The sequence below is a fragment of the Gossypium hirsutum genome, chromosome A06 (genome assembly GCF_007990345.1).
Source record: "Gossypium hirsutum isolate 1008001.06 chromosome A06, Gossypium_hirsutum_v2.1, whole genome shotgun sequence".
Classification (NCBI taxonomy): Eukaryota; Viridiplantae; Streptophyta; class Magnoliopsida; order Malvales; family Malvaceae; genus Gossypium; species Gossypium hirsutum.
Window position 1 is genome coordinate 36,220,892 of NC_053429.1, and position 10,683 is coordinate 36,231,574.

A 10,683-nucleotide genomic window follows, 5' to 3' on the forward strand; every position below is an offset into this window, starting at 1 on the left:
TAGTTATCCCACTTGGTTTTCCAAATTCCTCAAGGTTGCATTATTCTTTGCCATATATGTCTTTAACAAGTTCTTCAAACCATTGGAAGATTCGACTTGTAGAGGTTTCTAAACTTGTTGGGTAAATCCTGACGGATTATTCGGTTGGGATGACATATAAGAGTTGTTAGGACTTGAGCCTTGATTACTCCATGAAAAGTTAGGATGGTTATGCCATGAAGAATTATAAAAGTTTAAATGCATACATTGGTCATTCTTATTTTGATTTTGATTTCCCATGTAGTAGATAGACTCTGGATTTGACGAGCAATTTTTGAACACATAGTTGCCCCCATAGAAAATATATGAAATGTTTTCATATTGACTTGGTTATTATCCTATCATATTACCATTGAAACTGTTAGTAGTAAAGTTCTTAAGTATGAACGACATTAAAGAAACCTAAGCTACTAAAGATGTAAATGCATCCACTTCATGTATTCTTGTCACTCTTCTTCTTATGGTTGTTCGATTAGCTGACCATTGATAATTGTTACTAGAAATCCTTTCAAGAATTTCATAAGCTTCGATGTATGATTTAGAAAGAAGGGCTCCATTTGTCAAAACAAACACCTTCATTCTAGTATAAGCATTAAGACCAATATAGAAAGTCTCCATTTGAATGTAATAAATAATTCCATGATGAGGACACTTTTGTAATAATTCCTTAAACTGCTCTTATGCCTCATATAAAGATTTTTCATAATTTGTTGAAATGAAGTGATTTCAATTTGAAGCTTGGCATTTAAAGTTAGAGGAAAGTATTTCATTGAGAAACGTCCAACCAACTCTTGCCATGTACTTATGGAACTTGATGGTAGAGAGTTCAACCATGTTTGTGCTCTATCTCTTAAGAAGTATGGGAATAATTTTAGTCTCAAGGCATCTTTTGTAACTCTGATCAATTTGAATGAGTCACTTACTTCCATGAACAAGCGAAGATGAAGATGTGGATTTTCAGAAGGCATCCCACTAAATTAACTCACAGTTTGCAACATTTGGAACATGACTGGCTTTAGTTCGAATTGCGATACCTCAATTTATAGTCTCACAATACCTGGATTGAGCTCTTTAAAGAGAGGAATGGCATATTGTCGAATGGTGGAGTTTCTGTCATCAGCAACAATAACTTGAATAATAAAGAAAACTATTAAAGTAAAAATAAAAGAAATTTGAACCAAATTGCAAGATAATTAATTTCACGAATAATTGACTAAAATAATAATCCCCGACAACGACGCCTAAAACTTGTCTCGAAATTATTCGATTGATGTGCAAGTACACACATTTGTTAAAAAGTAATAAAGTAGTGAGTAAGAGTTATTGTCTCTATAGAGACTATTTATGCAAATCAAGTATTGCAAAATTAATACTTAACAAATTGGTCGGTAATGAAAATAAGTTAAATGTGATGAATTTTCTAACTTATACTAAAGTTATCCTAAGTATAAACGTAGAAGAAATAAGTATGCAAGTTTTTAAGAGTAACCACAATAGCATGCATGTGTTAGAATAATTTTCCTTCCTAGCTTAGAATTATTTAAACAATGTTAAGAGATGTTACAGAGATTCTGTGGCATTTTGATAATTTACTAACCTTGATTTTACGAGTGCTTGGTTTCTCTCTAAGACCTAAGTTTAACCTTTTAGTCTACATATTTTTACGTCTATTTTGACTTCAAGATTACCTTCCAGGCATCGTTTAAGGAATCACACTTATTAAAAAATTAAGCATTTCTAGTATATGTCTAAGTCAATTAACTTAGTGTTTTAATAAGCATGAATCAGATTATGTGAGGTAAAAGTAATATTTATACTGAAATAGTTTAATCACATAAATCTTAGGGTTATGCAAGGTAATAAAGTTATTTCGATATTATTACTAATTTGACATAATTTCATCATAAAAATATCAACATGCACCATTCGGATATAATGTCAATTAATCACAATCTAGTTCTGATTTAATAATTAATTCAATTTCATCCCTACATTTATAATGCACGAATAATATTTTCATGATTTTATCTAAATGAATAAATAGATCAAATACACAGGACACCTCTCAACAAATTTAAATAATCTAACCTACGGAATTTAAATCATTCGAACACCAACAAAATTAAGCAACCATGATTAAATTAAAAGTAGAAAACTTAGCTGCAATCATGTTTCTTGAATTGAAAAAAAATAAAAGATTGAAGGGATAAGAAATGCTAAGTTGTTTTCGGTGGTTCTCTGAGGCACAGCTCACTTTGCTCCTCTTTCGTTCTTCGCTTCTTGCCATGACAACCAAACTAAAAACTCTTAATATGGCCAAATGGGACTACTCTCAAGCCTTGCAAACTCTATTGAAGAAAATGGAAAATGAGAAGTGAAAATGAGAAGTGAAAAGAGAGAAAACAGATGGTGAATGAGGGATAAATGAAATGGGTGAATGGCTAGGGGTATTTATACTTATGAGAAGCCCCTTGAGTTTACTAAAAGTAGAATGTCAATACCCCTTTTGTCTTTCATACATGGCCGGCCCCTTGAGTTGAGGAAGGAAGGTGGATGACTTTGCTAAATTTAGCTAGTCAAAGCTTGATTCATGAAAAGGAGTTGAACGGTCACATGGGGAAGTTGTTGTGGCTAATTTGTGATTTCTTAACAAGTCTTGGGTGCCTAATTTAAATATTTTACAGACGGTTGGGCTTTCATAGCCGAATTGGGCTCTTTTCCTTCCCTAGTGGATGGGTTGGGCTTTAAATTAAGCAGCAGCTTGAGTTTACTAAAAGTAGAATGTCAATACCCCTTTTGTCTTTCATACATGGCCGGCCCCTTGAGTTGAGGAAGGAAGGTGGATGACTTTGCTAAATTTAGCTAGTCAAAGCTTGATTCATGGAAAGGAGTTGAACGGTCATATGGGGAAGTTGTTGTGGCTAATTTGTGATTTCTTAACAAGTCTTGGGTGCCTAATTTAAATATTTTATAGACGGTTGGGCTTTCATAGCCGAATTGGGCTTTTTTCCTTCCCTAGTGGATGGGTTGAGCTTTAAATTAAGCAGCAGCTTGTCCATTTCATTGATCCAATTACAAGCTACGTCAAATTGAATTTAGAAGTCCAATAAATAATTTTAGGACGTCTCATGTTGATTAGCCATCAACCCACGTATGCATGGCATTTGTTGTAGGAAATGCTACAAAATCGAACATCGAATAGGTGAGCTTCAAGACTAACTTTTCTCTTATTGCAACAAACTGCATCAAATTGCCAAAAATATGTCAAATTAGCATGTAAATAAGTAAGATTACAAATTTATCTTTAATTTTGTCCTACTTTACAAATTCGTAGTAAAACTACAAAATTTGTTGTTAAAATACTCAAAATTTGCATGAATTATAAGTCAAAATGTGCTATAAATGTCTATATAATTTTTATTTATCATGTCAACGTTGTCACGTCAGCAAAAAAGTACCGGCATTAGGCTCAGGTACCAATATAGTTGATGGGGGTATCAATCCAAGACAGAAAAATCCATAAGTACTAATGTAGGAGAAGTGAATAAGTTTCGATATCAAATTTATATTTAACCGTAATAATAATAACTGTGAAAATAAGTATGCTTTACATTTGAGTAAATCAAATTTATATATTCAATATATTATAATATTAACAAATTATATATTTCGTGTAGGGTTAATGTACCATTTGGTACCTGAGTTTGACTTCAAGGTTTAATGTGGTAGTCAGATCAAATGATATCATATAGCCCAATAAATATTGTGCTCTAGCAAAAAAACATAAGTACTTAATTGGGACAACGAAAAAAACTTAGGTACCAAATTAAACGTTGAAGTCAAACTTATATATCAAATTGGAACCAAGAAACCCTTAAGTATCAAATTGAAAAAAATCGTGTATTAAACTAGTGTAAGATTGAGTTTGCAGCCCCGGTCATGCGAGATGCATGTAAGAATCCAGCCTATTGCCAGTGGCCATAAATTTTAGGGATCGTAAGCTTTACCATATTATGAATGAAGCCCTCCAGAATACGATCATTCGCCTATTTACACAATAAAAAATTAAATTAAAAAATACTTAAATTTAACATAATTTAAAATAATAAAATTTGAAATTCCATCTCACCATTATTACTTGGGCGGGAGAAATATGCTTGCCGTCGAGGCAAATTAGAGAGGTGGCCATTCGTAAGAAGTCGATTTGAAACGAGATAATTAAAAAATATATTTTTAAATGAAAATATCGAAAATTTTAAAAAAAAAGAGAATTTGAGAGAATGATGTGAATGAAAAAATTAAAAGTTGGAGGTATTTATAGGGGAAAAAATTATGGTTGGGGTTTTAATTATTTTTACCATCGATGCGACAACATTCAAAAAGTGATTGTTTTTTATCGTTGAAGGAAAGCGTGGCCAGCTGGGCAAGCTTTCTTGCCACTTGGCTAAAAAGTATGGCCAGCTAGACGTACTTTTTTTTCTCTCCAAAAGTAAAATATTTTCTTAAATAAAAAATGGCCCAAAAACCTAATTTAAAAAAATTTCACATATAAACTTAATTTTTCCGTAAAAGAAACATAATATATAAAATATATCTTTTATCTAATTTAATAATTTATAAAAAAATATATTTGAACATCAATAATAAAATTTGAATGGAGTGAGGAAGTTGAAAAGACAAGTTGAGGTGTTAAACAACTTGAAAGTTTGGGGTTTAAAATGAAGTGGGGACAAAAAAGACACGGAATGGAAGGGCCAAACCCATGTGCCTCGAAAGTGGATCTTTAGTCACCATAATGTGACACATTATGTGCCCTCAAAAGTGGATCTTTCTGTCGTCACTTACCCCTTCTATCGGTTGAATTTAATTAATTTGTTATTTAATTGAATGAAAAATCAATTAAGTGGATTAAAAATATTTATTATTTACAAAATAAATGGTCATGTATATATTATTTTTTTATTAAATTTATTTTATTTTTTAAACATTTTATTTGACTGGGTCGACATTCAGACATCCACTTCCAAGAGTAAAAGCTGGCACCCAACACAACTTTGCTATTTAACGTTAACTATTTTGTCATTTATTTTAAATATGACAAGCGTACTTTATTTTAATTTTAAAACATTGAATTAGATTTGTTGATTTGGTTGTTTAAAGAAAAATAAAACAACTTTTTAATCCTCATTATTTACAATTTTTTTTTGTTAATTTAGTCATTATTCTTTAAAGTTAATTATAAAAAATGTTTTAAAAATTTAAAATTATTTTATATTTTCTATCAAATATAAAAAAATTGTGAAAAAATAAAAAATATATTTTTTAATAATCATTTTCAATAATATAACTCCATGAATACTGATGAGGTCTCTCCAAAACAATTTTGAACAATCTTTTTTTAAATCATATTAATTATATATCTAAAATATTTTTAGGTACATTTAATTATAAAATATATAAAATGTCAGTATAAAATAAATTTTAAATAAGGACACAAACTTTGAAGTGGTCTAAATTAAATTTAATATAATCATTTTTTTCCAAAATACACTATATTAAAAGAAATTTATATAAAAATGGATCCGATTTTGACAAAATACAAAGGAAATAAATTATTTTTTAAAATTTTTATTTACTGTATTTTGAACAACAAAATTACACAACATGTTTAAATTAAATTTGCATCATATTTAAAATTTATTTTACACTAATATTTCATATACTTTATAATTAAATATAATTAAAAAATTATATATAAACAATTTGAATTAAATTAAAAATAATTGTTCAAATATAATTTTATATGGACCGAAATATTCATAGGTAAGGCTAGACCAAGGCTTGATTTCAGAAAATAAAAAAGCTTCGAGTTAGTTTCATCCAAATGGACCATTTTTTATTTTAAAATAATAGCGAATTAATTTATATTTAAATTTAATTATATGAGATTAATGTTACTATAATTTTTATATTTTTATAATTTTAGACATTAAAACCGACCATGCCAGCCTAAGGTTAAAAATATAAGTCCAAGACTATCTGAAAATGAGTTGGGTTGATTGAGTTTGTTAAATCACATAGCTCATGAGCACTTCGTATTATCATTCAAGGAGTAAATAGCATATTCTTTGAAATTTTGGTTTTTTATATTTTTAATAAATTCAATTTTTTATATTAAAAAATTAAAGAGTTCTATTCTTTTCATAATTTTTGAATTTTTTATGTTTAAATTAAAATATGAAACAAATGTTTAAAATTTTTATGTAGTTTTAAAGAATAAAGACTAAATTAACAAAAATTGAAAACGTTGTGGGTTAAAAAAGTTTTTTTTTATTACCATTTTTAATTGCTACATCAATAATTTTAACAACAAAATTAGATGGAGGGACCAAGGGTACCACCAGCCCCCCTAAAATGGGAAAATATCACATTGGCCTTTTATATTTTATAAAATTATAAATTAGACAAATTGTATTTTAGCTCCAAAATGATAACATTTTAATTTAATCTTTTAAAATTATAAAGATATATAATAATACAAAGATGAAATTGAATTTTAGCTCTCATAAAAATATACTAGACATTCTATCACATATGTATGCGTGTGAAAGCTACAAGTTTAGAATACATATGTGTGTTTAAAAATAACATACAATAATTAATGAAACTTACGGTTTGAAACTAATTAGTCATAATAATACATGAAATTTGTACAGTATTAAAATTAGAAAAATAGATTACATTTTTGAGTAAAATAAATACATCAAACTAGCAATATTAAAATGTATTACAATTATTTATTATTGTGTTGTCATTAATTGTGAGTTAGTGTAGAATTAACATGTGGCAACAACTCAATTGGTGATATTATCAATATAAAGTTGACTTGTGATACCGACACAATTAATGACGATTTATGTTAAAAGTTCATTTTTTTCAAAGTTTACTTGAGAATTATTATTAGTGTGGTGGTAAAGCATTTGTTTATAAATCTATTGAACATGGGTTCAATCTCCAAACATGTTAATTTTAGTTTTTTATTTAAAAACTATATAAAAAGAGAAAAAGAGAAAAAAGTTGTCACAAAAATAATAATAGTCATTTAATAAAATGGTATATTAGTCATTTCCTTGCCGAGTTAGTACTAGGTTAACCTGTGACACCAACTCAGTCAAGAGTTTTATTAATTGTATAGAAGTATATATACACAAATTTGGTGAGAGAAAACATTTTAAGTTAAGTAAATTTTTTTAAAAAAATTTACTCAAGAATTGTTATTCGTGTAAGGGTGAAGAATTTTTTTATAAATTTATCAAACACTGATTTAATCCTTAGATATGTTAGTTTTAGTTCCTTTTTAAAAATATATATATAAAAGTATGAAAAGGAAAAAAAACTCACCAAAATAATAGTAGTCATTTAATAAAAGGGTATATTAGTAATTTCTTGGTTAACCCATGACACCACCTCAGCAAAGATTTTATTAATAGTATAAATATACAACTGATGGAGGTAATAAAGTATTCATAATAAAATTATAATTATAAAAAATATATCAAAATAAAGTTTTAGCTTAATGATAAATTGAAGGACTTATAATATAATTGGTATGAGTTCAAATATCATCATATGTATATTTTTTAGATTTTTTAAAGTAAAATTACTAAAATAACCTCAAATAATATTACTTGTTTTAATAACGGAAGGACATTCTCGTAACTTCATAACCGAGTTGGTGACCCGATTGAGGGTGACACCAACTTCTTTAGGAGCTTTATTAATAGTATAGATATGCTAAAAATATAAAGGAAAAAAAATTAATAAGCAACAACAATCTTATCAAAAAAAAAAGGATTAATGTACCAAATGGTACTTGAATTTGGCATGAAAGTTCAATAGAGTACCTATATATTTTTTTTCCCAATTAGGTATTTGTTTCTATTAAACAAAGTGGTACCTAACGCTATTATTATTAAGTTTTAAAATTTTATCCAATCAGCACTTGACAAATGTTTTTGTTTGAATATTTTTTAATCAGTTAAAATCTTAATATATATTTTTAATTACTTTTATTATAAATTTAGAATACAAATATTTGTTTAAAACTCATATATAATAAATAATGAAATGTATGGTTTAAACTAATTAATAATGATATCTGAAATATATACATTATTAAAATGAAAAAAATAGATTAAATTATTTATCATGGTGTTGTCATCAATAGTCAGTGTCGAGTTAACTTGTGACATCAACTCAATCAAATACATTATTAATATAATAATACAACTAATAACTGTAATAAAGTGTGCATAATAAAATTAAAATGTATAAAAAAATATAAAAAAAACTTTAGTGTCAATGATAAATTAAAGATTTTATTAATGCATTTGGAGTGGGTTCAAATATCACTATATGCATATTTTTTATTAGTTTTTTAAAGTGAAAAGCCTAAAATATCCTCAAATAATATTACTTAATTTAATTACAGAAAAACGTTCTCGTAACTTCCTAACCGAGTTGGTGACCCAATTGAAAGTGACACCAATTCAGTTAAGAACTTCAATATTAATATAGATAAACTTAATTTCGCCCCTCCCCAAAAAGAAATTTTTGGCTTTGTCCTTAGGAGGGACCAAAATTTTTAAATAAAACAAATAGAAAGACTCAAGGTTTCAAAATAAAAGTATAGGGATTGAATTTTAAACTTTAAAAGAGTATAAGGATTTCTAGTATATTTAAACTTATTTTTTTCAATTTTTTTCTAAAGTTTAGAGTTTAAAAATATTAATTTTTAATATATTTTTATTTAAATGATTGCTCAGAGTAATATAGTTTGAAAGATAAAATACATGATTATTTTGTTATTTATAAAGTCTTTTTTTTTTTGGTTAATTCAACTGATTCGATCAGTAGTGTTAGTGCGAGTCATTTTGGGGCCGCTGAGAAGGGCATGGCAGGTTCGGGTCCAGCATGTTTTGCGCGAGGTTAACCAAACTGGGGATAGCGTAGGGAAAGCAGGAGTGAATGCTCCTCCACCAGCTAGCTGTTCAAGTCGTTGTTGTTATGCCTAACGTGGTTTGAATGATCGTGACCGAGATGGGGAGCCTTATCATTGCGCTACTGCTGTTGAGGTTTAGTGGGCATATTTGCTTTTGGTTTCTTTCACTTCTTATTCAAAAAACAAAAAAACAAAGACAAAATAACTATGAGAAAATATGTATGGGTTTCTTTGCAGGTGAATACAAGTGGGTTAAATTTGACTTCACATCTTTTCGGTTTCGATTAAGTTGGTTATCTATATTATATAAAATGATTACTTGAGTTTGTTTCATTAATAAACTCAATATTAATTTAGTTGTGAAATTACTAAAATATACTTATTTTAGAATATAATTTATATTATTATAATGAAATTTTAACCTTTTCATATTTTTAGATAATTTTCAAATAAAATAATTAAAAAACATAATTTTGAAAGTCAAATACATGAGCAACAAATTCGTGTGAAAATCTCTTACCACTCCACAAATAATAAATTGTTGAAATAATTTTGTAAATATATATATTTAATATAAAACATTTTGGTAGGTGTGATACATATATTATTTTTATTTATTTTAAATATATAAGTTATATAATTATTTTAAATATAAAATGTATTACTCTTAATTTATTTTAAACAAGAAAAGTGGATTAATCAAGTTAAACTGGTGGGGCTAAATCAATTACAACCAAAATGGTTTGATGAGTGAGTTATTGGTAGAGGTTAATGGATAAATGAATTATGTATGAAAAGCCTACTAAACCAACCCTCAAATTATTAGTGCACAACTTGACCAACCCTTTCATGTTACAGAATAACGAGACAAGAGACCTAAGAAATTGCTTTCAAACAGCTTGGACCGACACCGACCACACATTTTACATTTACTTCATATATTGAATTACTCCTCTAAGACTCTATTCTTCTTATAGTTTCATGGTGAGTGACGGCATCCTCAACAACACATGGCAGACACGTTGGGCAGTAGATGGCACTTGGTGTTTTGGGTTTACAAGTTCCAACACGCCAGAGACAACATGCAATGAATCTGGTGCAAGATTCAGGGTCTTAGCTTGATTCATGCCAAAATATTCACTTGGGACAATTACTAGTCTAAGATCAACCAATTATTTGAAACAAGGCTGCAGAGTCTATAGAGAGCAGCAGCAACCCTTCGGTTTTACCACTTGCTTATGCCTTTCTTTGTTTTCTTACTCCCATAACATGACTCAAATATTCTAACTAATGCGTATCTTCAAAACTTATCTCCAAATCCTATTTATCTATGATCATAAACTTAAATTATCACCACTACAAAGCTTTGGTGGTATTTTAGACTGTAGAATCAAATGTCAAAATTGATGACCCCAATGGACACTTTCAGGAGGTCTTCTATTAGATTTAGATTTAGAATGTTTGGATACCCCAATGGACAATTAAGGTATGTTATCCATATTGCAATACATAAATAGCAACAAACATTTTTCCTCATTAATTAGTGTAAATACTATTAAGTATGGGTCGAATTTAATCAAACAGTAAATGTGAGATAATAATATTGAAAAGAGATAATGAAGGAAAGTTGCAGACAAAGATGG

At 28.2% G+C, this 10,683-nt stretch overlaps 1 non-coding gene across 1 annotated transcript; it reads left to right on the forward strand.

Moving 5' to 3' along the window:
• The first annotated feature begins 673 nt into the window (after window positions 1–673).
• On the forward strand, window positions 674–779 carry LOC121231478 (small nucleolar RNA R71). The gene has a single exon (XR_005929537.1). It is a non-coding gene; the product is annotated as a small nucleolar RNA R71 (small nucleolar RNA).
• The last annotated feature ends 9,904 nt before the right edge of the window (window positions 780–10,683 follow it).